Source organism: Melanerpes formicivorus, unplaced genomic scaffold (genome assembly GCF_026170545.1).
Source record: "Melanerpes formicivorus ecotype bairdi unplaced genomic scaffold, bMelFor1.0.p_v2 SCAF_31, whole genome shotgun sequence".
Lineage (NCBI taxonomy): Eukaryota > Metazoa > Chordata > Aves > Piciformes > Picidae > Melanerpes > Melanerpes formicivorus.
In genome coordinates, this window is record NW_027142383.1 from 7,550,572 (window position 1) to 7,577,528 (window position 26,957).

Consider the following 26,957-nt stretch of genomic DNA (forward strand, 5'->3'; position numbering starts at 1 on the left):
ATTAAAATTATTTCTGTCTGCTCTTTAAATTAGGACAATAGCACTACCTTGGGAGTTTAACATTCGTCGTTCCTTCCAAATAGCTCTGTGAACATGGACAGCTCCATAGGCATATTTGGAGTCAGTATACATATTTACCTTTTGTCCTTTTCCTATTTCAAGAGCTCATGTAAAGGCAATGATTTCTGCCTTCTGTGATGAGATATACTGGGGTAATGGCTTAGTTTCTATTTCTTCTGCCTTTCTTTCTCTAGTCTGAACAAAACTACTACTATCTATATACAATTCCAGGTCCACAATTTTTAATGGCTTATTCTTTAAATCTGATCTGCTGATATAAACTTACTTGATAGTGGCCAAACTATTATGTTGTAAAGGCTCTTGCTCAGCTATGGGTAAGAAGGTGTAGACACCACATAGAATCATAGAATTGTTTCATTTGGAAAAGACCTCTAAAATCATTGAGTCCAACCGTCAACATAGGGCCACCATGGTCATTAAACCATATCCCGAAGTGCCATGCCCACATGTTTCTTGAACACCTCCAGGGATGGTGACTCCACTACCTCCCTGGGCAGCTCATTCCAATGCCTGACCACTCTTTCAGTAAAGAAACTTTTCCTAATTGTGACCGTTTGAGGCTGTCCCCTTAAGAAAGGGAATATTGTGGTCAGATGTTTGTAAACGAAAGACGGATCTAAACTAATTTCATTGGTAGATTGGGGGGAAGCACCTTTTGAACTGGGAGTGCAACAAAGAATCCTGGGCATTCCTGTACTTTACTTTCTCCTTCGCAGCTCGCAGTTTTTCTGGGCTTTCAGCCAGGCTTGACCTTGAAACTGATAAACTGCAAGGCTTGTATTAACTGCTTCAAATTAACAACTGTTTTTTTCTCTTTTTCTCTCTTTCTAACCCTCTCTGGGGAAAGGGGGAGAGAAGGGGGAGCAGAGGTGGGGAACACCCTTCAGTAGAGGAGGGAACTCTCATTTCGGTGTTACTTTGTTGTATATTTCTGTATATATTGTAAATACTGTAAATTCTGTATATATTTCCCTGCGTTCCCTAAACTGCTTTGTAAATATACAGCACCCACTGCTTTGCTAATCCAGCTGTGAGTTTTTTTTCCCTTTCAACTTTCTTTCCCTCGACTCACTGGGGGGGGAAGGGCCTGGCCTTTCCCCCAACCCTACGACACTAATATCCAATTTAAACTTCCCCTGGCAGAATTTCAGTGCATTTCCTCTCATTCTATCACTTGATACTAGGAAGAAGAGACCAAGACCCACCTCACTACAAGTTCAGTCAGGTAGCTGTAGAGAGCAATGAGGACTCCCCTCAGCCTCCTCTTCTCCAGACTAAATGATCCCAATAAATAAAAAAATAAATCTGCTTCAATTCTCTCAGATGTTCCTCATAAGACTTGTTCTCTAGACCTTTCACCAGCTTTGTTGCCCTTCTCTGGACACACTCCAGCAACTCAATGTCTTTCTTGTAGTGAGGGGCCCAAAATTGCAGCTGAAGAACCTACCCTAGCAGGCCAACTACACCTGGGCCTTTGTAAAGGCTTGGGGCAGACCCCCTCCCCACTGCGGGCAGAAATAACGACTCAGACAAACGGATTGCAAAAGTGATGGAAAGTTTAAATAGAAAACAGTGAGTGTGTACAGAAAGCCAGAAGCGCAGTGACAAAAGAAACCCCAAAGCAGACCCAGAAACATCCCATCCCCACCTGAAGGTGCACCCAAGACCCCCAGGGCTACTTCTTCCCCCCGCACTGCTAGACTAGTCTCAGCTGGCCAGATCTGAGACTGCCCATCCCCCCGTGGTCTTGGGCCTAGCCAGGCCCATGGCCGGGAGACATATCCCCCAATTACTGGATGGCGGAGAGGAAGGAAAGAGAAAGTGCTAGACTCCGCCCTGGATGTTATAGTGGTGCAGGGAATTATGGTAGGAAATACCTAATTTCCTGTGTCCACCCATCGGGCTGGACCTCTGGACACAGGAAACACCCCCATAGCAGAGGGCACCCAGCCCAAACTACTGCAGCCTTGCACCTGGACCAAGGCAGAAAAGGGGAAAGCTCCAAGCGAACTAAATCCCAGAAGAGCCCCAGAAAGGCTACAGCCTGGGAATGGAGCACACAAGAGAAAGGGACCCTAGCCATCTCTGAGCCAAGGGAAAGCTCCAGACCGTGAACTGGGCATGAGAGGAGAGAGGTCCCCTAGCTCTCTCTGAGCCAAGAATTACAGTCAGACTTACTAATACCAAACAACAATTACAGAAATTGGTATAAATCAATGTTACAATTATTCCAACAAGCCAATTTACATTTGATAATCAAGAAGTTAAAGTTTTTGAACCCACAGGAAACATCACCCAAAAAAACCCTAATTACATAGCTACAATAGCTTACATTTATAACCACACGCACTCTTAGCACATAAGAAATTTAAAGCTAACCCATTTTGAGTGAATAGTTACAGACACAGAACAGATACAGTTGTATCTGTTGTTAACAAAAGAAAAGATCCTTCCCAGAGGGAAATTAGTGACTCTCCTTTCCAAGTTTTTATTAACACTTTACCCCCAGCTTTAATTTTATGTATCGGGAATCCCAAAGGTGGGATCTGAGAAAAGAACAAAATAAAAAGTTACTTTCTGTCCCGCCTCTACTAATAAGGCTGCTGCTACTAAAGCTTATAAACAAATTGGCCATCCCCTACTTGCAGGATCTAATAAGTTGGAACAATGCCCTACAGGATTTTTACTTCCAGTCCAGTCCTGGGTAAACACCCCATATACTGTATGGTTAGATGTACTTACAAAAAGATCAAATGTTTTGTCCACGTAAGGCAAATGTAAAACAGGGCATCAATCAACATTTGTTTAATTTTATCCAATCACTCATCATCTTCTGGACACCATTTAATATTATTATTGAGGGCTAATTTCTCATATAAGAATTTTACCTTTTCTTACCTCTCTATCCATGATCAACAGTACCCCAAAAATCCGAGCAGCTGACTGATTTCTGACCTTCCCTTACAGCAGTTACCAACATTCTAGCTTTTTCCTTCTGTTTCTCTTCATCCCTCCTTACAAACACCTTCTGAGCTTCACGTAGTAATTCCTCTAAACCTCTGTCTTGCCAATCCTCGATCTTTTCTAACTTCTTTCTAATATCTGCCCATGATCTTGCCACAGCCTGTGTCCTGAGAAGTATCACTCCAGCTGCAGAATTGGGATCTATTCCAGAATACATCTGCAAACTTCTCTTAATCTTACCATCCACTCCGTAGGAGACTCATCCTTTCTTTGATGCTCACTAAAGGCTTTATCAAAATTTCTTCCTCTTGGCACAGCTTCTTTGATTCCTTCTATTATTATAGTTCTCAAGTCTCCCATATTCTGTCTCCCTTGAAGCTGCTGATGGTCCCACTCAGGATCTTGATTAGGCTACTTCTGATCTCCTGGTGGCCCCCCCTGATTCTGCCTCTCCCATATTCTCATGCCAGCCTGTCTGATCATATTTCTTTCCTCTGCAGTGAATAGGATACTCAAAATAGACTGCATCTCTTTCCAGGTATATATTGGGACCCAAAAATTGGTCCAGCCTTTCACCTACACCTCAGGGATCATCTAACAAGGTACCCATCTGTGGTGGTTTAGGCTGGGTGCTGGCTCGGATGCCACTGCACAGACCACACATGGAAGGTCCCAAAAGGGTCCAGCCCACTGGGTGGTCACAGTAAACCAGGTATTCCACCCACAATCCTCTGCTCCTCTATAAAACATCCACACAGGGTCCCTACTTCCTCTTTTGTCCCCTGCTGCTGCCTAGGTAAAATGGTGTGAGCTGCCTCCCTTGGGCCTACCCAGGCCCAAGGCTTGGTTGGGGGGGGTTGGGTGTACCCCCAGGTGGGGATGGGACATTCTTGGGTATGTTCTGGGATGTCTCTCTTTTGTCACGGTGCCTGTGGTTCTTTGTAAAACTTTCATTGTTTTTTTTTTCTTTTTCCCATTTAAACTTGCCATCACTTTTGCAATCCGTTTGTCTGAGTCATTATTTTTGCCCGTGGTGGGAGAATTGGCCTCCCAAACAATGACACCATGTCTTTCTTGAAACTGCAGACATCTGATGTACTAAGAGAGACAGTGACAAATCCTATTCCTCCCTGATGCCCCCCCATAGGCACTTCCCTGAGTGGATGTAAACCTATATTACCTTCTTCTTGGTCCTTCCTAACCCTGCTTCCTTGAGGTGGTGAATGAGCAGGAAGGGGGGCTGTCGGTTGCAGGGGACCCCTGTTCAGGTTTCGGTAAGATGGTGGTGAGTTATCCAAAGGTTCCTTTTCCTTGTCCTTATCGTTATCCTCAGTGTCCTTGTCCTTATTCTTATCCTTATGACCTCAGTGCCAGGCAAGATTATGGAAGAGGTCATCTTGAGTGCAATCACACAGCACTTACAGGATGGCCAAGGGCTCAGGCCCAGCCATCACAGATTTAGGAAGGGCAGGTCCTGCCTGACCAACCTGATCTCCTTCTATGATCAGGTGACCCACCTGGTGGACGTGGGGAGGCCTGTGGATGTAGTCTACCTGGACCTCAGCAAGGCCTTTGTCACTGTCCCCCACAGCAAACTCCTGGCCGAGCTATCAGCCCATGGCCTGGATGGGAGCACACTGCGATGGGTTAGGAACTGGCTGGAGGGCCAAGCCCAGAGAGTGGTGGTGAATGGTGCCACATCCAGCTGGCGGCCAGTCACTAGTGGTGTGCCCCAGGGATCAGTGCTGGGCCCCATGCTCTTCAACATCTTTATTGATGATCTGGGTGAAGGCATTGAGTCCATCATCAGTAAATTTGCGGATGACAGCAAGCTAGGGGCAGGTGTTGTTCTGCTGGAGTGTGGAGAGGCTTTGCAGAGGGACCTCAACAGGCTGGACAGATGGGCAGAATCCAAGAGCATGAGATTTAACACATCCAAGTGCCGGGTTCTGCACATTGGCCACAACAACCCCATGCAGAGCTACAGGCTGGGGTCAGAATGGCTGGAGAGCGGCCAGGCAGAGAGGGACCTAGGGGTGCTGGTCGATGGTAGGATGAACATGAGCCTGCAGTGTGCCCAGGCAGCCAGGAGGGCCAATGACATCCTAGAATCATACAATCATACAATCAATAAGGTTGGAAAAGACCTCAGAGATCATCGAGTCCAACCTATCACCCAACACCTCATGACTAGCTAAACCATGGCTTCAAGTGCCACATCCAATCCCCTCTTGAACACCTCCAGGGACAGTGATTCCACCACCTCCCTAGGCAGCGCATTCCAATGGCCAATTACTCTTTCTGTGAAGAATTTTCTCCTCACCTTGAGCCTAAACTTCCCCTGGCACAGGTTGAGACTCTGTCCTCCTGTTCTGGTGCTGGTTGCCTGGGAGAAGAGACCAACCCCCACCTGTCTACAAACTCCCTTCAGGTAGTTGTAGACATCAATAAGGTTTCCCCCCCGAGTCTCCTCTTCTCCAGGCTAAACAACCCCAGCTCCCTTAGCCTCTCCTCATAGGGCTTGTGCTTGGGACCTCTGTAGTGGATATGCCCTCAGAAATGCGCAGCAGATCCATCAATGAAAATATAAGTTTATTTATATATGTACAAACTCTGTAACAGGGTATTTACAGTCACCCTTCACAGGTATCAATATTCGGTTAGTGGAACTATCTTTACAGAATGTTATGTATGGGCATTTAAATCAAAAGGCATTTAAATCAAAATGATTCACAGAACTTATAATCTAAACTGAGTCAGAGAGTGGCGGGGGAGGGGTTGGTCAGTGACCGGCAACCCTCTACCCGGAGCAATATAAACGCTATCCTAACTGAAGCTCTACAAAGAAGGGCTTGGCTTACTCACAAGCTGAGAACTTCGTGAAGTCTTTCCTTAATAATGTTTGTAGTCCAGACAACGTGGCACGGATGTGCCGTAATAGGGAGACAGCAAATGGCGCCGGCCGCGTGGCTGCACCGCGTGGCTCTGCTGTTCTCTCCCAGGATACAAAGGTTCCTCGCTCGGGAGGGGGGCAGTGGCAGGTTAGCAACGCTGGTTCACACGGTCTACCAGGTTTTCTCCTACAGTGATGGATCACGCAGCGGTTGATCCCACAGAGTGCTGTCCACGGCACCGCATGCAGCTGGGTGACGGTGGCAAAGGACCACGAGGCCTCCCGAAGCACTGGCACGCACACACAGGCTCCAACACCAAGGTGGGGGGGCTCATTTACCAAACGACCCCTATTTACCATTTGCCCCAGTGAATACTGGTCCAATAAGCATCTGTTGCTAACGCAAAGATTAACCAATGAACTGACACCTACCAAATATGGCCTAAGTATATGCTATACCCAGGGAAACAAACATATAGCCTGCCTCTTGTACTACAGGGTGAGACCACGCCCAGGTAGGCTGTTTACCTGGACTCAGTGGCACCAGGATCCCCCCTGCTGCCTCCAGAAAGGAGGGGGAACAAAGGAGGGTTAACACACAGAGAAATATATCCTACCCAAATGTTTGGGGGCACAATCCTGATCATAAGCATCCTTCACTACAACCTCTCACCAGCCACTTTGCCTTTAGCTGGACACGTTCAAGTGTCTCAATATCCTTCTTAAATTGATGGCCCCAGAACTCTGACAGCAGCCCGTAGCACTGCATGGGGTTGTTGTGACCAAAGTGCAGCACCTGCCACTTGGACTTGTTGCATGCCATCATGTTGGACACCGCCCATCTGTCCAGCCTGACAAGGTCCCTCTGGAGAGCCCTTCTGCCCTATAACAGATCAACACCTGCTCCCAACTTGGTGTCAGCTACAAATTTACTGATGATGGATTCAATGCCCTCATCCAGATCATCAATAAAGATATTGAACAGGATGGGGCCCAGCACTGATCCCTGGGGGGACACCACTAGTGACTGGCTGCCAGCTGGATGTGGCACCATTCACCACCACTCTCTGGGTTCAGCCTTCTAGCCAGTTCCTAACCCAGCGCAGAGTGCTGCTGTCCAAGCCACGGGCTGACAGCTTGGCCAGGAGTTTGCAATGGGGGACAGTGTCAAAGGCCTTGCTGAGGTCCAGGTAGACTGCATCCACAGCCTTCCCCACATCCACCAGGCAGTCACCTGATCATAGAAGGAGATCAGGTTGGTGAGGCAGGACCTGCTCTTCCTAAATCCATTGCCCCCAGTATGATGTCCTCCATAATCTTGCCTGCCACTGAGGTCAGGCTGACACGCCTGTAGTTTCCAGGTTCCTCCATCTGGCCCTTCTTATGGATGGGTGTCACATTGGCCAGTTTCCAGTCATCTGGGACCTCTCCGGTGAGCCAGGACTCTGAGTTAGTTTCTTAAATATGATGAAGTCTGCCCTCCAGGAGTCCAAAGTAATGGTTCTGTTATTGCTCCTCCTTATTTCCCTGCATGTTGAAAACTCCACTATCTCTGGATCGCTGCACCCTAGGCAGCCTGCATCCTGGCCTGCATCAAGAACAGTATGGCCAGCAGAAGCAGGGAGGTCATTGTGCCCCTCTACAGTGCACTGGTTAGGCCGCACCTCAAGTACTGTGTCCAGTTCTGGGCCCCTAAGTTTAGGAAGGATGTTGAGTTGCTAAAGCGAGTCCAGAGAAGGGCAACAAAGTTGGTGAGGGGCTTGGAACACAAGCCCTATGAGGATAGGCTGAGGGAGCTGGGGTTGCTTAGCCTGGAGAAGAGGAGACTCAGGGGTGACCTTATTGCTCTCTAGAACTATCTTAAGGGAGGTTGTAGACAGGCAGAGGTTTGTCTCTTCTCTCAGGCAACCAGCACCAGAACAAGAGGATACAGTCCCAGGCTGCACCAAGGGAGGTTCAGGCTGGAGGTCAGGAGGAAGTTCTACACAGAGAGAGTGATTGCCCATTGGAATGGGGCTGCCTGAGGAGGTGGTGGAGTCGCCATCACTGGAGGTGTTCAAAAGGAGACTTGATGGGGTGCTTGGTTGCATGGTTTAGTTAATTAGGTGGTGTTGGATGATAGGTTGGACATGATGATCTTGAGGGCCTCTCCTCTCCTCTCCTCTCCTCTCCTCTCCTCTCCTCTCCTCTCCTCTCCTCTCCTCTCCTCTCCTCTCCTCTCCTCTCCTCTCCTCTCCTCTCCTCTCCTCTCCTCTCCTCTCCTCTCCTCTCCTCTCCTCTCCTCTCCTCTCCTCTCCTCTCCTCTCCTCTCCTCTCCTCTCCTCTCCTCTCCTCTCCTCTCCTCTCCTCTCCTCTCCTCTCCTCTCCTCTCCTCTCCTCTCCTCTCCTCTCCTCTCCTCTCCTCTCCTCTCCTCTCCTCTCCTCTCCTCTCCTCTCCTCTCCTCTCCTCTCCTCTCCTCTCCTCTCCTCTCCTCTCCTCTCCTCTCCTCTCCTCTCCTCTCCTCTCCTCTCCTCTCTCTCCTCTCCTCTCCTCTCCTCTCCTCTCCTCTCCTCTCCTCTCCTCTCCTCTCCTCTCCTCTCCTCTCCTCTCCTCTCCTCTCCTCTCCTCTCCTCTCCTCTCCTCTCCTCTCCTCTCCTCTCCTCTCCTCTCCTCTCCTCTCCTCTCCTCTCCTCTCCTCTCCTCTCCTCTCCTCTCCTCTCCTCTCCTCTCCTCTCCTCTCCTCTCCTCTCCTCTCCTCTCCTCTCCTCTCCTCTCCTCTCCTCTCCTCTCCTCTCCTCTCCTCTCCTCTCCTCTCCTCTCCTCTCCTCTCCTCTCCTCTCCTCTCCTCTCCTCTCCTCTCCTCTCCTCTCCTCTCCTCTCCTCTCCTCTCCTCTGTTGTTTATGTAAATATGGGAACAGGGGTAGGGTGCGAAGCCCTAATCCAAACAGCAGCATATTCAGCTTCCTCCCTACTAAAACACTTTTTGGAATTCACATGATGGTTCAAATCTTGGCAAATCCAATCTTCAAAACATCCAAGTATGGGCCAAAACACATAAGGTCTTGATGGTTTTTTTGGCCATACTTGCATACAGTAGTAAACCATTTTTTCCTTTGATTTTCTCTTTCTTGACTCGTCATCATCCAAATACTGTAACATGATCCCTAACGCTCTCTCTGGGGGAATGGGAGGGAGTTCTGGTGACTTGCTTTTCTTTTGTCCCATTCTCCTGATCACTAATCACTGACCGGAGATCAAAACCAAGCCGCGGCAGTGAAGCGCCGGCTCCGAGCCGCGGCAGTTGGAAGCGCCATCTCATAACCACTAGACACTAAACCATCAGGATCTCCTGGTTACCACAATACAAATGCTACATTCTTTCGCAGCGCCGGTCCCGTGCCCTGCGAGTGACCGACCCCTCACTGTGCCAATCCCTTGCAAAGTCAAAACCGCAGAAAAAAACAAACCTCAAACTCCGCAGGCCAGGTCCCCCCCACCCTCTTGTGGAAGTCCGAGACCACGGGAAAAAATCTCCCGAACCAGGTCCCTCAAACCGAGGTCCCCCCAGAAACCAGGATGTCAAACCCGTGAGTGTAACCGCACCACAGGCCCCCACAGTTCAGGCCTCCCAAGGAACCGACCGCAGGATACTAAAAACTCCCGAACTGGGTCCCCCACCGCCGGAACACCGGAAACCGGGACACCAAATCCACGAACGCCACAGCGACACGGGCCCCCACGGCCCAGGCCCCCCTAGAAACCAGACCGCAGGATACCAAAAACTCCCAAACCTGGTCCCTCACCCCCGGGACACTGGAGAGCGGGACGCAGTGCTGGTCACCCGATCCCTACAGACGACCAGTATCCACAGACCCTAGACTGTAGAAACAACACTGCCCCTCACAGCCTGAATTCTCCAGGGCTGTGAAGACGACCTGACTACCACCCAGAATCCTGGAATCCCCACCCACAGTGAAATTTTGGGACCCCGTAGCCAGGACCCCTACCCAGGCAAAACTCACTGAACGGCCTGGATCCTATGCATAGGGCCTCACAGGGGTAACACTGAAAATTGAACTACGACAAAAAAAGGGGAAAAAGAAGGAAAAGAAAAAAGGAAAAGAAATAAAAAGAAAAAAGAAAAAAATTCCCTTGCTTGCTTGCATTTGAGTTTGGAAAGCGCTGCCTCCTGATCTCCCTGATCACCAATGAAGCCACCAAATGGTGGGGGCCCTCTTCATTGGGGTTTGGAGAACAGAAGCAAACTTTCCTGGCCAGTGCACCAAAACTGTTATAAACGGGCCGCACAAGAAAATGTCTAAGTTTCTTGTGAGAGTTGTTTTATTAAAAAGCAGAAGCAAGCAAGCAGCAGGGAAAAAAAAAAAAAAGGGAGAGAAATGGCGCGCCAGGCCACAGAGACTTCCCCCCACAGATACCTCCAATCTCTGCCAAAAAGCATCTCGTAAATACTATCTTTTCTTTATATAGCTACATCATCTACATATGCATGCTTATGCTTAATATAAGGCAGGGGAGGTCTTTCTCCTGTATTCTTTGAAGAACCACATCTTCTCACACAAGTACAGCTGCAGCATAGGACTTATCTAAGGTAAACATTCTATGGCTCCTGAGAAAGTTGGCATGAGGTTCCTGTCTGAAGCCAAAACAATCTGAACATTTACCCTTGGTTCTCAAAACAAACCAACTGCCACTACCCCCCCTGAATACTGCACTCTGCAACACAAATCACAAAACACTATTGCATTTATAACACTGCCCATGTGAGGGGCGTTGGAACTAGATGATTCTTGTGGTCCCTTCCAACCCTGACTGATTCTATGATTCTCTAATTCTATGATTATGGCCTGAATGTAGTTAACACCAGCAATGAGTACTGCTGTGCCAGAACTTCAGTATGAAGTGGAGTCAAAGGCAGCTAAGTGATCTGCCACAATTAACATTGATAATGTGTTTTTCTCTATTCCTATAGCACCAGAGTGCAGGACACGGTTTGCTTTCACCCAGAGAGGTGTCCAGTACACCTGAAATCGTCTGCCCCAGGGGTGGAAACACAGCCCTACTATTTGCTACAGACTGATCCATACTGCACTGGAGAAAAGTGTATCTCCAGGACACCTGCAATACATTGCCAACTTCATCATATGAGGTAACACAGCAGAAGTTTTTGAGAAAGGTAAGAAAATAATTAAAATTATTTTAGATATCAGTTTCACCGTTAAGTGCAAGGTCAAGGGACCTGCACAAGAGATTCAGTTTTGGGGAATTAAATGTCAAGATGGGTATCACAAGGTCCCAATCAACTGATTAACAAAATAACAGCTATGTCTCCTGTCGTAGGGTTGGGGGAAAGGCCAGGCCCTTCCCCCCCCCACTGTGAGTAGAGGGAAGAAAATTGAAGGGAAAGAAAAAAAAACCTCACAGCTGAATTAGCAAAGCAGTGGGTGCTGTATATTTACAAAGCAGTTTAGGGAAACACAGGGAAATATATACAGAATTTACAGTATTTACAATATATACAGAAATATACAACAAAGTAGCACAGAAATGAGAGTTCCCCCCTCTGCTGAGGGGTTCCCCACGTCTGCTCCCCCTTCTCTCCCCCTTTCCCCAGAGAGGGTTAGAAAGAGAGAAAAAGACAAACTGTTAATTAAAAAAGCAGTTACGTGTTAGGATGTTAGAAGAGGCCTCACGCTTTTATCTTGCTTCAAGGTCAAGCCTGGCCAAGAGCCCAGAAAGCTGTGAGCTGAAAAGGGGGAAAAGCAAGACTGAGGAAAAGTGCAGGAATGCCCAGGATTCTCTGCTGCACTCCCAGTTCAAAAGGTGCTTCCCCCCAATCTACCAATGAAATTAGTTTAGATCCATCTTTCGTTTACAAACATCCGACCACAATATTCCCTTTGTTAAGGGGACAGCCTCAAACGGTCACATCTCCATCAACAAATGAAAAGAAAACACAAACCTTCTTAGGTGTTGTGGGTTTCTGGAGAATGCATACTCCTGGTTAGTCAGATCATAAAACCTCTCTATGAAGAGAAAAGAAAAACAGTTTTAATTGGGGCCCTGAACAACAACAGACCTTTGAACAGATCAGGTGAAATCATACATGCAGCAGCCCTTGGGCTAGTCCGAACAGGATGGGACAGGATATTAAAAATGTGCCCTATACTGCTGCCAAGGATAATTGTCCTACCTGGAGCCTCTGACAGAAAGCACCTGGGGATCCCTAGGACTTTGGAGTTGAGGATACAAAGGCTCCATGATCAACTATACTCCAACTGAAAAAGAAATGGAGTTCAAGCTGCTTCAGAAGTGATTGGTACTGAAGTACAGCTCCTCCTGGCACCATGATTACCAGTACTGGGCTGGATGTTCAAGGGTAAAGTTCCTTCCATTCAACATGCCACTGATGCTACATGGAGTAAAATGGGTTTGCATTAATCACAGCAAGCTTGAATAGGAAATCCCAGGAATCATCCAGGAATTGTAAAAGAGAGCATGGATTGGCCAGAAGGTAACAACTTTGGAATGCTATGAGAAGAGGTAATGACACATGCTGAAGAAGCCCCACCATATAATCAATTACCAGATAATGAAAAGGAATATGCTCTGTCCACTGATGGATCTTGCCATCTTGTAGGAAATCATCAGAAGTGGAAAACTGCTGCATGGAGTCCCACATGACAAGTCACAGAAGTGGCTGAGGGACAAGGTGAATTGAGTTGATTTGCAGAGGTAAAAGCCATCCAGCTGCCCTTAGACACAGTTGAATGAGAGAAGTGGCTAGTACTCTATCTCTATACTGACTCATGGATGGTGTCAAATGCTTTGTGAATGTGGTTAAAATGATGGAAATGGAATAACTGGCAATGCAGAGTTAAACCAATTTGGGTTGCTACTCTGTGGAAAGATATTGCCTCCTGGCTAGAGCAACTAGTTGGAAAAGTGTGTCATGCAAATGTCCATGTATCTAAAATATGAGTTACTGAGGAAACAACCATCAAGTGGATCAAACTGCTAAAGTGTTCTGAACAGACTTAGACTAGGAAAATAAAGGTTTTCTATTTTTAGCTTGGTGGGCCTATGACACTTCAGGACATCACGGAAGAGATGCAACATACAAATGTAATTGTGACTGAAGGGGTGGATTTAACTATGGACTAACATAAATATCTATGAGATTTCTGCCTATGAACTTGACTGTAATCATATGAAAGATGAAGAAGTTCTTGGCATGCCGCTTGTATGCACTGACTAGTCACATAAGCATTGTTACTGAAGAAAGTCAAGCTAAAAAAATCTTCCGTTAATATATAGGTGTGTTTCCCATGTTATCTCCAGTGCACTCTAGTGAGTTTAAAAATTGGTTTCTGAATTTGGAGATATGACAATTTGATGCAAGAAGACTTTAGTCTAGGTGATGCTTTGGAAAGGTAAACTTATACTCTTTTCCTGTAACTTAAAGCTACATCTACTTTCACCTCTAATCTTTTTCAGGTAGTTCTAAAAGCAACAACATTTAAATATTTTATTCATGCTGTCTTAGGTAAAGTTGATTTCTGTGTAATTATGGCCAGATACTGTTTCCCCCAAGTACTCCATGAAGCTTGAAAACAGTCCAAAGAATGAAAAATATGTCTTTCATATCACTTGAATAGACCAATGCATGAACCAGCAATGTGCTCTTGTGACCAAGAAGGTGTTATGATCGTAAGGAGGCTATTAATATTCAATAAGCTGAATGATTAATAAAAATATTAATAACTTTATAAATAATAAAAAATCCCGCAGAAAATATTAATAAAACCTATTTACTGGTTCAAAATATTTAGTTGTGGAACAGATATCGCACCATCAGGAACAAGTAACAATTTAAACAAAATGAGCAAAAATCCAGAAACAACAAACAGCACTTTAAACTGTAAAGGGAAAAAGGGGAACATTGGCAACAAAGCCGGAGATTGCCCACAAGTGGGGGGAACTCCAGTATTCTTTAGGGCAACAGACCTTTAATAGATGCTTATAAAAATCAGATTTCATAATTGCTCACTGATCGTGGTATCCCGCAGCACACGTGGGGGATTTAAACAGAACCAAAATGTCGTCAACCATGTGAAAGCTGCAGTAGCACAGTTTCACTTTCTGTTGGCGTCTACAGCTTATCGCTGAGGCACATTCAGGATTTATTTCTGAAGGCTTTGTAGCTGGAAGCTTTGTAGCAAAGAGGTTGCTGCTGAGTCTTACAGGGTTTGCAAGCAGTGCTTGTTCCTTCTTCCAATAAAATGAAACTGTCCCAGGGACTCAGCTCCTCCTGGGGCTCCCCTCTCGGCCCAGCAAGATGCATCTGTCTGCTCCTGGGCTTTACAATGCTATACAGTGAGGGGTCTTTGCAGTCCTCTCTTGGTAAACCGAAACACAGCTCTGCTTCCAAGCAAGGCTTGTGATTTCTCCCAGAGCTTGGACAATTTCAAGGCAAGGCTCTGGCTCTTTGGGCTTGTATTTATAGAGTTCCCAAGACAATAATGGCCAGTGACAACAAAGATTGAGAGATAAAACCCTGATACTGTAACCTATAGAAAGAATTTTCTCCAAATGTGGCCAAAGGCACATACACCTGGCCCATTTGGACTCCAGGACATGTTTAGACAAGCCTGGGAAACATGTGCATTTTCCTGAAAAAACAGACCTGCTGGCTCCTGCCCCATTGTCTGGTTCAGAGCATTTTTGAGGCTTTTTGTCCCTTCAGGACAGAAGACCAATGCAATTCTGGGGTATATTAGGAGGGGTGTGGTTAGTAGGTCAAGAGAGGTTCACCTGCCTCTCTACTCTGCCCTGGTGAGGCCACATCTGGAATATTGTGTTCAGTTCCTGGCCCCTCAGTTCAAGAAGGACAAGGAATTGCTTGAAAGAGTCCAGTGCAGAGCTACAAAAATGTATAAGGGAGTGGAACATCTCTCTTACGAGGAGAAGATGAGGTAGCTGGGTCTCTGTAGTTTGGAGAGGAGGAAACTAATGAGTGACCTCATTAATGTTTATAAACATGTAAAGGGTGAGCGCCAAGAGGAGGAAGTCACGCTCTTCTTGGTGATGTCCAATGACTTGACAAGGGGCAATGAGGTGGAAGTTGAGGCATGTCAATATGATCTTTCAAGGTTCCTTCCAGCCCTTAACATTCTATGATTCTGTGATTTTATTCCCTGCTTAATAGGGGTGAACATTGTGATTCCTTCTGTTTTGCAATTTTAAATAGACTAAGCTTTACATGGGCACTTTCTATTTCTTTGAAGCAAAACACATTTAAACTTGAATGTAGGTTAGAATCTGGGGATTAGGAGAGTAGATTATAGAGTCAGGAGAGATGGGGTAATTTGTTCCAAATCCATTTCTTATTTAATAATGGCCATAGGACTTTTCTCAGTGTTTGAATGTTACAAGCCACCTTACACCTTATGTATACAGGAAATAAGCATTTACTATTCAGAGGTATTTCTTTTTTCTTTTAAAATTCAAAGTTATATTAGATTACTTGCTTTGGAAAAGCTTTCAAGTGCACTTTTGGTGTCTTTTTGGACAAGGTGTTTGCTGATTAAGAGGTAAGAAGATGGAATTTTTGAAAAGCCTGTCACCTACATTCCAAAATGGTAGTGAGGGGTGTATTACTTTCTATTTTATATGTTGTTTTTTTAAAAAATAGTATTGTAGAAGGAATTAATAGGAATGCTTGGACTTGCCTAGAGAATAGGGTTAGTTAAAGCAAAATGGCTAATCTGTTTTACTAATCTAAGATATTTTTTGACCTTGATATATAGTGCTGGTCCTTATCTGCCACATATCGGGTTAATTACCTGTGCAGAATATACTGGTATTTTGAGCATAAGAATGTTACTTCAAGTGGAATTATCCAGAGAAATTTAACTGCTGATAAACATGCTTTTCACAATATCATTTTGGCTGGAAAGGACCTTGTGAAATCATCTAGTCCCCAAGCAAGATCAACTAAAAAAGGTTGCCAAAAACTGTCCAGTTGGATTTTGAATATCTCCAAGGATGGAGACTCCACAACCTCTTTGGGTGACCTGTCACAATGTTTGACTACCTTGACAGTAACCTTCACAGTAAAGAAAAAAAAAAAGTATTTTCTTCTGTTCATTTGAAATTTCATGTTTAAAGTTGTGCTAATTTCTTCTTGCCTTGTCACTGAGCACTACTGAGAAGAGTCTGGCTCCATCATCTTAATTCTCTCCATAAGGTATTAACACACATTGATAAGATCCCATTTGAGCCTTCTCTTCTCCAGGCCAAAGAGTCCCTGCTCTCATGACCTGTCCTCATATGAAAGATGCTTCAGTCCCTTAATCATCTTAGTAGCCCTGCAATGGACTTGCTCCAATAAGTCCATATCTTTTTCGTATTTGTAACAGTTCAGCGCAAGGGCTAAACTGCCTGCTCACTCAACACAAAAGTGAGGGCAAGAGTAACACACACAACTCAGGGCTGAGATAAAGAGATAAGAGTTTAATGTAACCTAAGATGCAGCAGACATGCTGGAGGGAAGGGAGGCCATCCAGGGGGACCTTGACAGGCTGGAGAGGTGGGCACAAGCCAACCTCATGAGATTCAACAGGAGCAAGTGCAGGGTCCTGCATCTGGGTCGAGGCAATCCCAGGCACAAATACAGGCTGGGCAGTGACTGGCTGGAAAGCAGCCCTGAGGAAAGAGACTTGGGAGTGCTGGTGGACAAGAAGCTCAACATGAGCTCTCAATGTGCACTTGCAACCCGCGAAGCCAATCAGATCCTGGGCTGCATCAGGAGAAGTGTGGCCAGCAGGTCAAGGGAGGTGATTCTCCCCCTCTACTCAGCTGTGGAGAGAACCCACCTGGAGTATTGCGTCCAGCTCTGGAGCCCCTATTACAAGAGGGATATGGACGTGCTGGAACGTGTCCAGAGAAGGGCCACGAGGATGATCAGAGGGCTGGAGCACCTCTCCTATGAGGACAGACTGAAGGAGTTGGGGCTGTTCAGTCTGCAGAAGAGAAGGCTCCGAGGTGACCTAATTGTGGCCTTCCAGTATCTGAAGGGGGCCTACAGGAAGGCTGGGGAGGGACTTCTCAGGCTATCAGGTAGTGATAGGACTAGGGGGAATGGAATGAAGCTGGAGGTGGGGAGATTCAGGCTGGATGTGAGGAGATTCAGGCTGGATGTGAGGAGGAGGTTCTTCACCATGAGAGTGGTGAAGCCCTGGAATGGGTTGTCCAGGGAGGTGGTTGGGGCCCCATCCCTGGAGGTGTTTAAGACCAGGATGGATGAGGCTCTGGCCAGCCTGATCTAGTGTGGGGTGTCCTTGCCCATGGCAGGGGGGTTGGAACTAGATGATCCTTGTGGTCCCTTCCAACCCTGACTGATACTATGATACTATAAGCACAATGCATAATTACCTTAGCTAATAATCTAATTAATCTAATAATACAATACATGGTTACCTTAGCTTAGCCTATTTGCAGAAGCAGCACAGTGAAATACAGGGGGGGGAAACAACAGCATAAAACAGAAAACCAAAACAAGCAGCTACTCGACTCCCACTCTTTCTGCCACCATGTCTGCAGAAAAGAGATCACACCCAAGAAGCCAGAACCCAGAAGCAGCAACCGGAACAGGAAGCCTCCATGTTGCAATCTGAACTTCAAGCCCCATAATACTTTGCTCGAGTTAGCACTTTCACTTTTTGAAACTGGCATGACTGCGACATGGCATGAATAACAGCAGCAGGTTCAGTTCAATCCATGACACAGTGGCAATCGGTATTTGTTGGTCTTTAACATCTAACAACCCCACCATGAAGGGATTATTTGAAAGACCAGACAAGGCAGTTAATTGTTCCTTTTCCTCTGTTTCCAGGGCAGCTATACCAAATGCCCACCAGTATCTTTTTGGATCCTTGAAATACTCTCTCCTAAAATAGTCTATGCCAAGAACGCATAGCGGCCCTGGGACAGTCACAATGGCATATTTGTGCCATTGACTCCCCATTAGGCTCACCTCAGCTTCTAACACACTTAGCTGTTGAGATCCCCCTGTCAATCCAGAAATGTGGATAGATTCCATCCCCTCATAGGTTGATGGCATCAGAGTACATTGTGTGCCTGTAACCACAGATTGTATCCAGAGCTGGGTCTGTACACATTGAATAGCAATAGAGACATTTCCTTGTAACCCTTCTACAAAAGCTGCTACTGCTTGGAAATCCTCAGTAGTATAGGATAGTAAGGAGATAAAGTCAGCCGTTAATTTCTGTGATACAGCTAGAGTAATCAGGGATGTCCTTAATTGTACTTTTAGCTTTCCCAGATTAGAGGTGACTGTGCCCAGTTTATTAATCAGTATCTCTTGATCAATGGAGTTTAAAACTCCTAGCCCAGATCAAAACCATCCAGTTAAATCTCTCCTTTCCGTTGAGTGATAAGCTCTGGAATGTAACCATGCCCTCCATCCTTTAAGACTTTGTGAGATAAAAGGTAGGCATTCTGATTTTATCTGAGATATATCATCTTGTACTTTTATCTGTACCTTCTTTAAAGAATATGTGGGATTCAAAAATAATTTTTGTTCATTGGACTGTTTTACTACATAAGGACCTGCGAATGAGAGGTTGTGGTATTTTACAGCAGTCAGCTGGTTCGAACAGAGGGATGGTGGTTGGATTTGGATTGGTTATATCTCTCCATGGTATTTTGAGCAAAAAGGGAAATATTCCTGAAAAGCTTTCTAGCCTCCACATTTCATTTAGTTTATAAAGTGCCTCGCTGTTATTTACTATAGTAAGACTACATTGAGGTTGCTGACAGACAGCCTTTGGCAATATCCATATAATAAGATTTTCTTTTTAGCTACTGTTGTATTTTATATTTATGGTGACATTTTCAGCATTCCCAAATGCAATACAAGTAACCATACTTCTAAAGGTAAATGGTTGGGTGAAAGATTTTGCCTCCTTATTGTAGGTTATATTTTCCCCATATATAACATATTTTCTATATTTTGTTGGTACAGCTAGAGCTTTAACCATATTATATGTGTTGGTTTTATCTGTTAGTATCAAAATTAGAGTCAGTTGTTGGTGTGATTGCATCATTTTCCTTTAATTTTGTACAATTCCTATGCACTGAATTATTGAACTCACTTTAGGTTGAACCTTCACCTGACAATATTCTTTGTAAAACCATATTGTCAAACATACACACCTCTGTGGCTTTTCCAAATTATACATATATATGCCAACCAGCATTACAGTGGTTGAGTACATTTGCCTCACTTCAAATTTACATGCCTGTGATGGGTTGAGGCAGACCCACCCCCCTCCCCACCATGGGCAAAAAAGGAGACTCAGACAAACGGACTGCAAAAGTGGTGGAAAGTTTAAATGGAAAGCGGTGAATGTTTACAGAGAGCCAGAAGCACAGTTACAAAAGAGATCCCAAGGCACACCCAGAAACATCCCATCCCCACCTGAGGGTACACCCAAAACCCCTCAGGGCTCCTTTTTCCCCCCCCATCCCCCCAAACCTCCACTGCTAGGCTAATCTCAGCTGGCCAGATGTGAGACTGCCCATCCTCCCAGCCTTGGGCCTAGCTAGGCCCAAAAGGCCGGGAGACACCTCCCAAGTTACCAGGTGGTGGCGAGAGAAGAAAAGAGGAAGTGCCAGGACCCCCACTGAGATCTTATAGGGGAGCAGGGTATAATGGGATGAAATACCTGGCTTCCTGTGTCCACCCACTGGGCTGGACTCCTTCGGGACACAGGAAGTGCCCCTCGTATGAACACAGCAGAGGGCACCCAGCCCAAACTGTTACAATGCCATATCAACTGAGTTTTGTTTTTTTTTTTATTACAAAGGACGGAATGTGTCCTGAATTTCCTCAGTATCTCTTATTTTGGCTACCAATTTTTAAAACTGTGTAGACCTTATTTATTCTGTGATACTCAGACCCACATTACCTCAATACCCAGTCCTGGTCCACTCTCCAGGATCAGGGATATCATCTAGATCTTGATGGATGATGCAGTTATCTGCCTTTCCAGATGTGATGTAAAAGATTACAATGATGATTTCTGGAATCACAGTTTTGCTGATCCAATATGTTCAGAGGTCCATTTCTGCTTGAGTGGAGGATCCACCTTATATTTTGGAACCTTCTTAGTCCTGGAATAGTGTATCCGAGCAGTTACACCTTTTACCTTTACAGCAGTATATGTAACCAGTAACGCTTGTTAGGGTCCTTTCCATTTCTTCTGGAACGGGTCTCGTATTATTGTTTTTATGTACCCATAGTCTCCAGGTTGTATATCATGTAAGGGGCCATCTAATCCCCTTGACTGAGTGCTTATTATATATCTATTCATCTGAGACAATTGTTTAGATAATGCAATTATGTAGTTTTGAACATAGCTTTCTCACATTTGGTTCATATCTTCCCCTACATACGTGAGCCCATAGGGTCTTCCATACAACATTTCAAAGGGGCTCACTTTCTCTTTACTTTTAGGTTTGATGCTGATTCTCAATAAAAACAAAGGTAATGCTTGAGGCCATGGTAAATTGACCTCCTGTCCAATTTTGACAATCTGTTCTTTAAGCAAGTGGTTTATTTTCTCTACTTGCCCACTGGCTTGAGGCCTATAAGGAGTGTGAAGCTGACAGCTGATGCGCAGCAGCTTACTCACACCTTGCACCACATTGGCTACAAAATTAGATCCTCTGAATCACAGAATCAACCAGGTTGGAAGAGACCTCCAAGATCATCAAGTCCAACTGAACACCCAACCCTATCTAATGAACTACACCATGGCACTAAGTGCCTCATCCAGTCTTTTCTTAAACACCTCCAGAGATGCTGACCCCACCACTTCCCTGGGCAGCTCATTCCAATGGGCAATCACTCTTTCTGTGAAGAACTTCTTTCTAAGATCAAGCCTAAACTTCCCTTTGTGCAGCTTAAGACTGTGTCCTCTTGTTCTGTTGCTGGTTGCCTGGGAGAAGAGACCAACCCCCACCTGGCTACAACCTCCCTTCAGGTAGTTGTAGAGAGCAATAAGGTCTCCCCTGAGCTTCCTCCAGGCTAAACAACCCCAGCTCCCTCAGCTGCTCCTCATAGGGCTTGTGCTCCCGACCCCTCACCAGCTTTGTTGCCCTTCTCTGGACAAATTCGAGCAACTCAACATCTTTCTTGAATTGAGGGGCCCAGAACTGGACACAGTACTCAAGGTGTGGCCTAACCAGTGCTGAGTACAGGAGCACAATGACTTCCTTGGTCCTGCTGGCCACACTATTCCTGATACAGGCCAGGATGCCCTTGGCCTTCTTGGCCACCTGAGCACACTGCTGACCCATGTTCAGCCTACTGTCAACCAGTACCCCCAGGCTCCTTTCTGCCTGGCCACTCTCCAGCAACTCTGTCCCCAGCCTGTAGTGCTGCAGTGTGCAGAACCCGGCACTTAGATGTGTTGGAGCTTCAGTACGAGCTGGAATTAAAGGCAGACAAGTGGTATGCCACAACTGACATTGCTAATGACTTTTTCTCCATTCCCATTGCAGAAGAATGCAGGCCACAGTTTTCTTTCACCTGGAGGGGAGTACAGTACCAATGGAATCGGTTGCCTCAGGGCTGGGTCCATAGCTCAACCATCTGCCACGAGGTGATCCCAACTGCCTTAGAGAAAGGTGGAGCCCCTGAGCATCTGCAGTTTATCGATGACATCATTGTATGGGGTGAGACACCAGAGGAAGTTTACCAGAAGGGTAAGAGGCTAATCGATATCCTGTTGGAGGCAACCCCGGGAAGATTGCGTCAGACAATGGAACCCACTTCAGGAAACATCTCATAAGGGACTGGGCAAAGGAACATGGGATTGAGTGGATTTACCACATCCCATACTATGCACCAGCTGCAGGGAAGGTCGAGCGCTACAATGGCTTGTTAAAGACCACCCTAAAAGCCATGGGGGGTGAAACCTTTAGGAACTGGGAAAAACACCTAGCTCAAGCCACTTGGTTAGTGAACAGCAGAGGATCTGTGAACCGAGCTGGTCCTGCCCAGTCTGACCTGCTGCAAACAGTGGATGGAGATGGAGTTCCTGTGATTGCTGAGAAAAACCTGCTGGGGAAGTTGGTGTGGGTTTCTCCTGCTGCTGGTGGGGGCAAACCAACCTGAAGGGTGGTCTCGGCTGAGGGGCCTGGTCACACCTACTGGGTCATGTTAGAAACTGGGGACATTCAGTGTATCCCACAGCAGAACGTGACTCTGGCTGAGAGGGGATGAACTCAGAGAGGGCAACACACATCAGTTATAGTCACTGTGTGAATAGTTATAAGTTGTTCTAAGTTTTTCCCTCCTAGCTTAATACCAGCCTAGCATCCAGCATTCAACATGAACACACCACACACCAACCCAGAGAGCTCCTGGGTCATCTCACCTGCACCAGTTCCTGCTTCCCTACAGTATCACAGTATCACTAAGGTGATCAACTCCTGCCCCCAGCTTGGTGTCATCTGCAAATTTACTGATGATGGACTCAATGCCCTCATCCAGATCATCAATAAAGATGTTAAAGAGCATGGGGCCCAGCACTGATCCCTGGGGCACACCACTAGTGACTGGCCGCCAGCTGGATGTGGCACCATTCACCACCACTCTCTGGTGATGGTGGAGTTTTCAATTCTTAGTGAAGTTGGGGGGGTGGTGGGGGTGGTGTCAAAAGAACCACATCTTTGGACTTCTGGAGGGCAGACTTTGACATGTTTAGGAAATTGGTTGATGGCATCCCTTGAGAAGTAGTCGTGAAGGACAAAAGAGTCCAGGAAAAATGGACATTCCTCAAGAGGGAAATCTTCAAGTCATAGGAACAAGCTGTCCCCATACACTGTAAAATGAGTTGGTGGTGTAGAAGAGTGTCCTGGATAAACAGAGAGCTTTGGATAGAACTCAGGAAGAAAAGGAAAGTCTACTGGCTATGGAAGAATGGGCAGGCAACTCAGAAGGAGTACAAGGCTCTTGCAAGGATATGTAGGGAGAAAATTAGAAAGGCCAAAGCTCAGCTAGAACTTAATCTGTCCAGCATCATTAAAGAAAATAAAAAATGTTTATATAAATATGCTAACAGTAAAAGAAGAGCTAAGGAGAGTCTTGTGGTAGGTTAAGGTAGACCCCCCTCCCCACCACGGGCAAAAATAACGACTCAGACAAATGGATTGCAAAAGTGATGGAAAGTTTAAATGGAAAGCGGTGAATGTTTACAGAGGGCCAGAAGCGCAGTGACAAAAGAAATCCCAAAGCAGACCCAGAAACATCCCATCCCCACCTGAGGGTACACCCAAGACCCCCAGGGCTCCTTCTTCCCCCCGCCCCCCTACCCACTCCACTGCTAGGCTACTCTCAGCTGCCCAGATCTGAGACTGCCCATCCCCCCGGCCTTGGGCCTGGCTGGACACATCTCCCCCAAGTTACCGGGTGGCGGAGAGGGAAGAAAGAAAAAGTGCCAGACCTCGCGCTGGATCTTATAGTGGTGCAGGGAATTATGGGATGAAAATACCTGGCTTCCTGTGTCCACCCACTGGGCTGGACTTCTGGACACAGGAAGCACCCGTCGTATGAACACAGCAGAGGGCACCCAGCCCAAACTGCTACAAATCTCCACCCTCTACTGGGTGTGGGAGGGAACCTGATGACCAAGGACAAGGAAAAGGCTGAGCTGCTGAATGGCTACTTTGTCTCAGTATTTGTCAGCGATACCAGTTGCTCCCTGGGGTTCCAGCTCCCTGAACTGGAAGACAGGGATTGGAAGCAGAATGCAGCCCCCATAATCTGGGAGGAAATGATCAATGCCCTATTGTGCCACTTAGATGTACACAAGTCTATGGGACTGGGTAGGATCCAGCCAAGGGTACTAAAGGAGCTGGCAGAAGTGCTCACCAAGACACTCCCCATTATTTATCAACAGCCCTGGCTAACCAGGGAGGTCCCAGTTGACTGGACACTAGCAAATGTGATGCCCATCTAGAAGTGCTGAAAGAATAATCCTGGGAACTACAGGCCTGTCAGTCTGACCTTGGTGTCAGGGAAAGTCATGGAGCAAGTCATGTTGAGTACCAGCACACAGCACACAGCACACACAGGACAACCAGGTGATCAGGCCCAGTCAGCATGGGTTTATGAAAGGCAGGTCCTGCCTGACTAACCTGATCCCTTTCTACAATAAGGTGACCCACCTAGTGGTTGAGGGAAGGACTGTGGATGTTGTCTGCTTCGACTTTAGTAAAGCCTTTGACACTGTCTCCCACAGGATTCTCCTTCAGAAACTCATGGTGCAAGGCTTGGATAAATACACCTTGCACTGGATAAAAAACTGTCAGGATGGCCAGGCTGAAAGAGTGATAGTGAAAGGAGTTAAATCTGGCTGGCATCTGGTCCCTCCCTAGTGGTGTTCCCCAGGGTTCAGTACTGGGGCCTGTCCTCTTTAATATCTTTATTAATTATCTGAATGAGTAAGTTTGCAGATGACATTAAGATGGGTGGGTGTGTTCTGTTAGAGGGTAGGGAAACTTTACAAGGGGGATCTAGAATCATAGATTAGTCTGGGTTGGAAAGGACCTTCGAAGATCATCTGGTCCAACCTCCTCTGCAGTAAGGAGGGGCATCCTCAACTAGGTCAGGTTGCCTAGCGCCCTGTAAGCCTCACTTTGACTATCTCTAGGGATGGGGCCCCAACCACCTCCCCGATCAATGTGTTCCATTGTTCCACTACCCTAATGGTTAAAGATATGTTAGATTGATGGGCTGAGGTTAACTGTATGAAGTTCAACAAGGCCAAGTACCAGGTCCTTCACCTGGTCACAACAACCCCATGGTAAGCTACAGACTTGGGAATATTGCTATGGAATATTGCTGCTGAAATTCAATCCCATGCTGCTGTCACGTCAGCTTAAAAATGAAAGTGCTGGCTGGAGTCAAGTATTATGGGGCTTGAAGTTCAGATTGTAACATGAGAGGCTTCCTGTTCCTGCTTTTGTTCTTGGTTTCTGGGTTTGGGGTGTTGGTCTTTTCCACTGGGCTGGCTGTGGGTCGGGAGTAGGGGATATAGGTTGCTGGCTTCTTGTGGTGGTTTGAGCCTTAACTGGGATTTAAGAGCTCAGATGGGGGACAAGACTGAGAATCCCTTCCCCATTCCCCCCTCCTCTTTCCAAATAGAGAGGGGAAAAACAAAGGGAAGGGGGCAAATCCACCAAGAAATAATTTTGGAGTTGGTTTGGAAGTAGAGAGGAAAAAATTTTCTTAAAAAAAAAATAAATATATATATATATAAAAAAATAAAACAATAACAGGAAGGGTTCACAAGGGTAAGGAACAAGGATGAATGGGGAAAATATGAATACAAAACCAGTCCTTTGAAGAGGTGTGGATGTAGCAGGGAGAGGACCAGGCCTGACCACGTGGCAGAGAAGCAGGAAGCCAGCAGCAACTCTCTTTCATCCCCATGAGGCAGAAGTAAAAAAAGAGAGCAATGGCTGCAGTGTCATCCTTTTTATAGGCTTGCTGGACAGGGAGGGGGACTGGAACAGATGAACTCCGTTTTCCAGGGGAGAAACCCCCTCCAGGGAGGGCAAAGCTCTCACAAGCCCTCCCCCTCCCTGCATTCAGGATGGGCATAACCCATCATACTTCTGCTGCTGCTTATATATTCTACTGTGCTTATTATGAAAATAGGTAAAGGTAATTCTGCATTGTATTTTCTTATTTTCGTCATTAAAGCTATTCATCTCAGCCCAGAATATGGGGGTTTTGTGTTACATTCCCTGACTTCTGTGTTGGGGGAGAGCAGGCTGTGTTAACCCAGGACAGTCTGTATTTGGCGTCCAACATGGGGCTCAAAAATCAGGCTGCCTTAACTAAGGCAGTCAATTTTGGCAGGAGACGAAAGGGTTGGGACGATGAGAAGCCAGATAATGAGAGGATTCAGTTAAGGCTTGAGGCTTGCTTGCTAAGAGAGTGTTATATATGTTTGGTTCCCCCCCTGTAGTGTGTCCTCTATTTTGATGTATTTGCTTTTCAGGGACAGCTGGGACCTATGTTCTAGGGTCTTGTATGTGCTTTCTCTGGTGCTGATGTTGGGAGACCTTATTGCCCTCTACAACTACCTGAAGGGTGGTTGTAGCGGGGGGGGTTGGTCTCTTCTCCCAGGCAATCAGCACCAAAACAAGAGGACACAGTCTCAAGCTGCACCAGGGGAAGTTTAGGCTCGAGGTGAGGAGAAAGTTCTTTACAGAAAGAGTTGTTAGCTATTGGAGTGGGCTGCCCAGGGAGGTAGTGGAGTCACCATCCCTGGAAGTGTTCAAAAGGGGATTGGACGTGGCACTTGGTGCCATGGTTTAGTAGTCATGAGGTCTTGGGTCACAGGTTGGACTTGATGATCGTTGAGGTCTCTTCCAACCTTATTGATTCTATGATTATATTCTATGATTCTTAGGGGAATGGCTTAGACATGTGATGTTGCTGTGCTGTTTACAGGTGAGCCAGTTTGCTCTGCTTTCATGCACAGCAATACAGGACTCTCCCAAGAATACCACCTGGAGATCTGCCCCAATGCTGGATAATTAAGAGTGGCAGGATGTGTGGGAGAGTATGGGAAAGTGCCTAGTCTGGTGGTCACCTCTGGTGGTTTGGAATTTCACCCCTGAACAAGTACAAAATCCTGAAAAGCTAGTGAAATGTTGGGAAAAGTCTGTTGTCGGCCCAGAAGTTTCTGAGAGAGAGAAATCACTGTGATGTGTTGAGGCCTTCTCATCACTCTCCAGAGTGCTCAGGGGCAAGAGAAGGTCTCTGGGCCTATAGATACTGATACTGCTTTTGATCCTCCTGAAGAGACTTCCAAAGCACCTTCACAAGATGCAGGTGATGTTGTTTGATGTTAATTGCTGCTGGGCATAATGTAGATGGTATAGAATAAGGGGTGGAGAATGTCATGGGGGTT

At 46.3% G+C, this 26,957-nt stretch overlaps 1 protein-coding gene across 1 annotated transcript in view; it reads left to right on the forward strand.

The window, feature by feature from the left end:
* PCGF3 (polycomb group ring finger 3) overlaps positions 1-26,957 on the forward strand; it is a 396,460-nt gene that overhangs the window by 221,404 nt on the left and 148,099 nt on the right. The window contains exon 4 of the mRNA XM_068155307.1: positions 10,910-11,113. The gene's annotated coding sequence lies outside the window, so the exon portion shown is untranslated. The remainder of the gene's footprint in view (positions 1-10,909; positions 11,114-26,957) is intronic.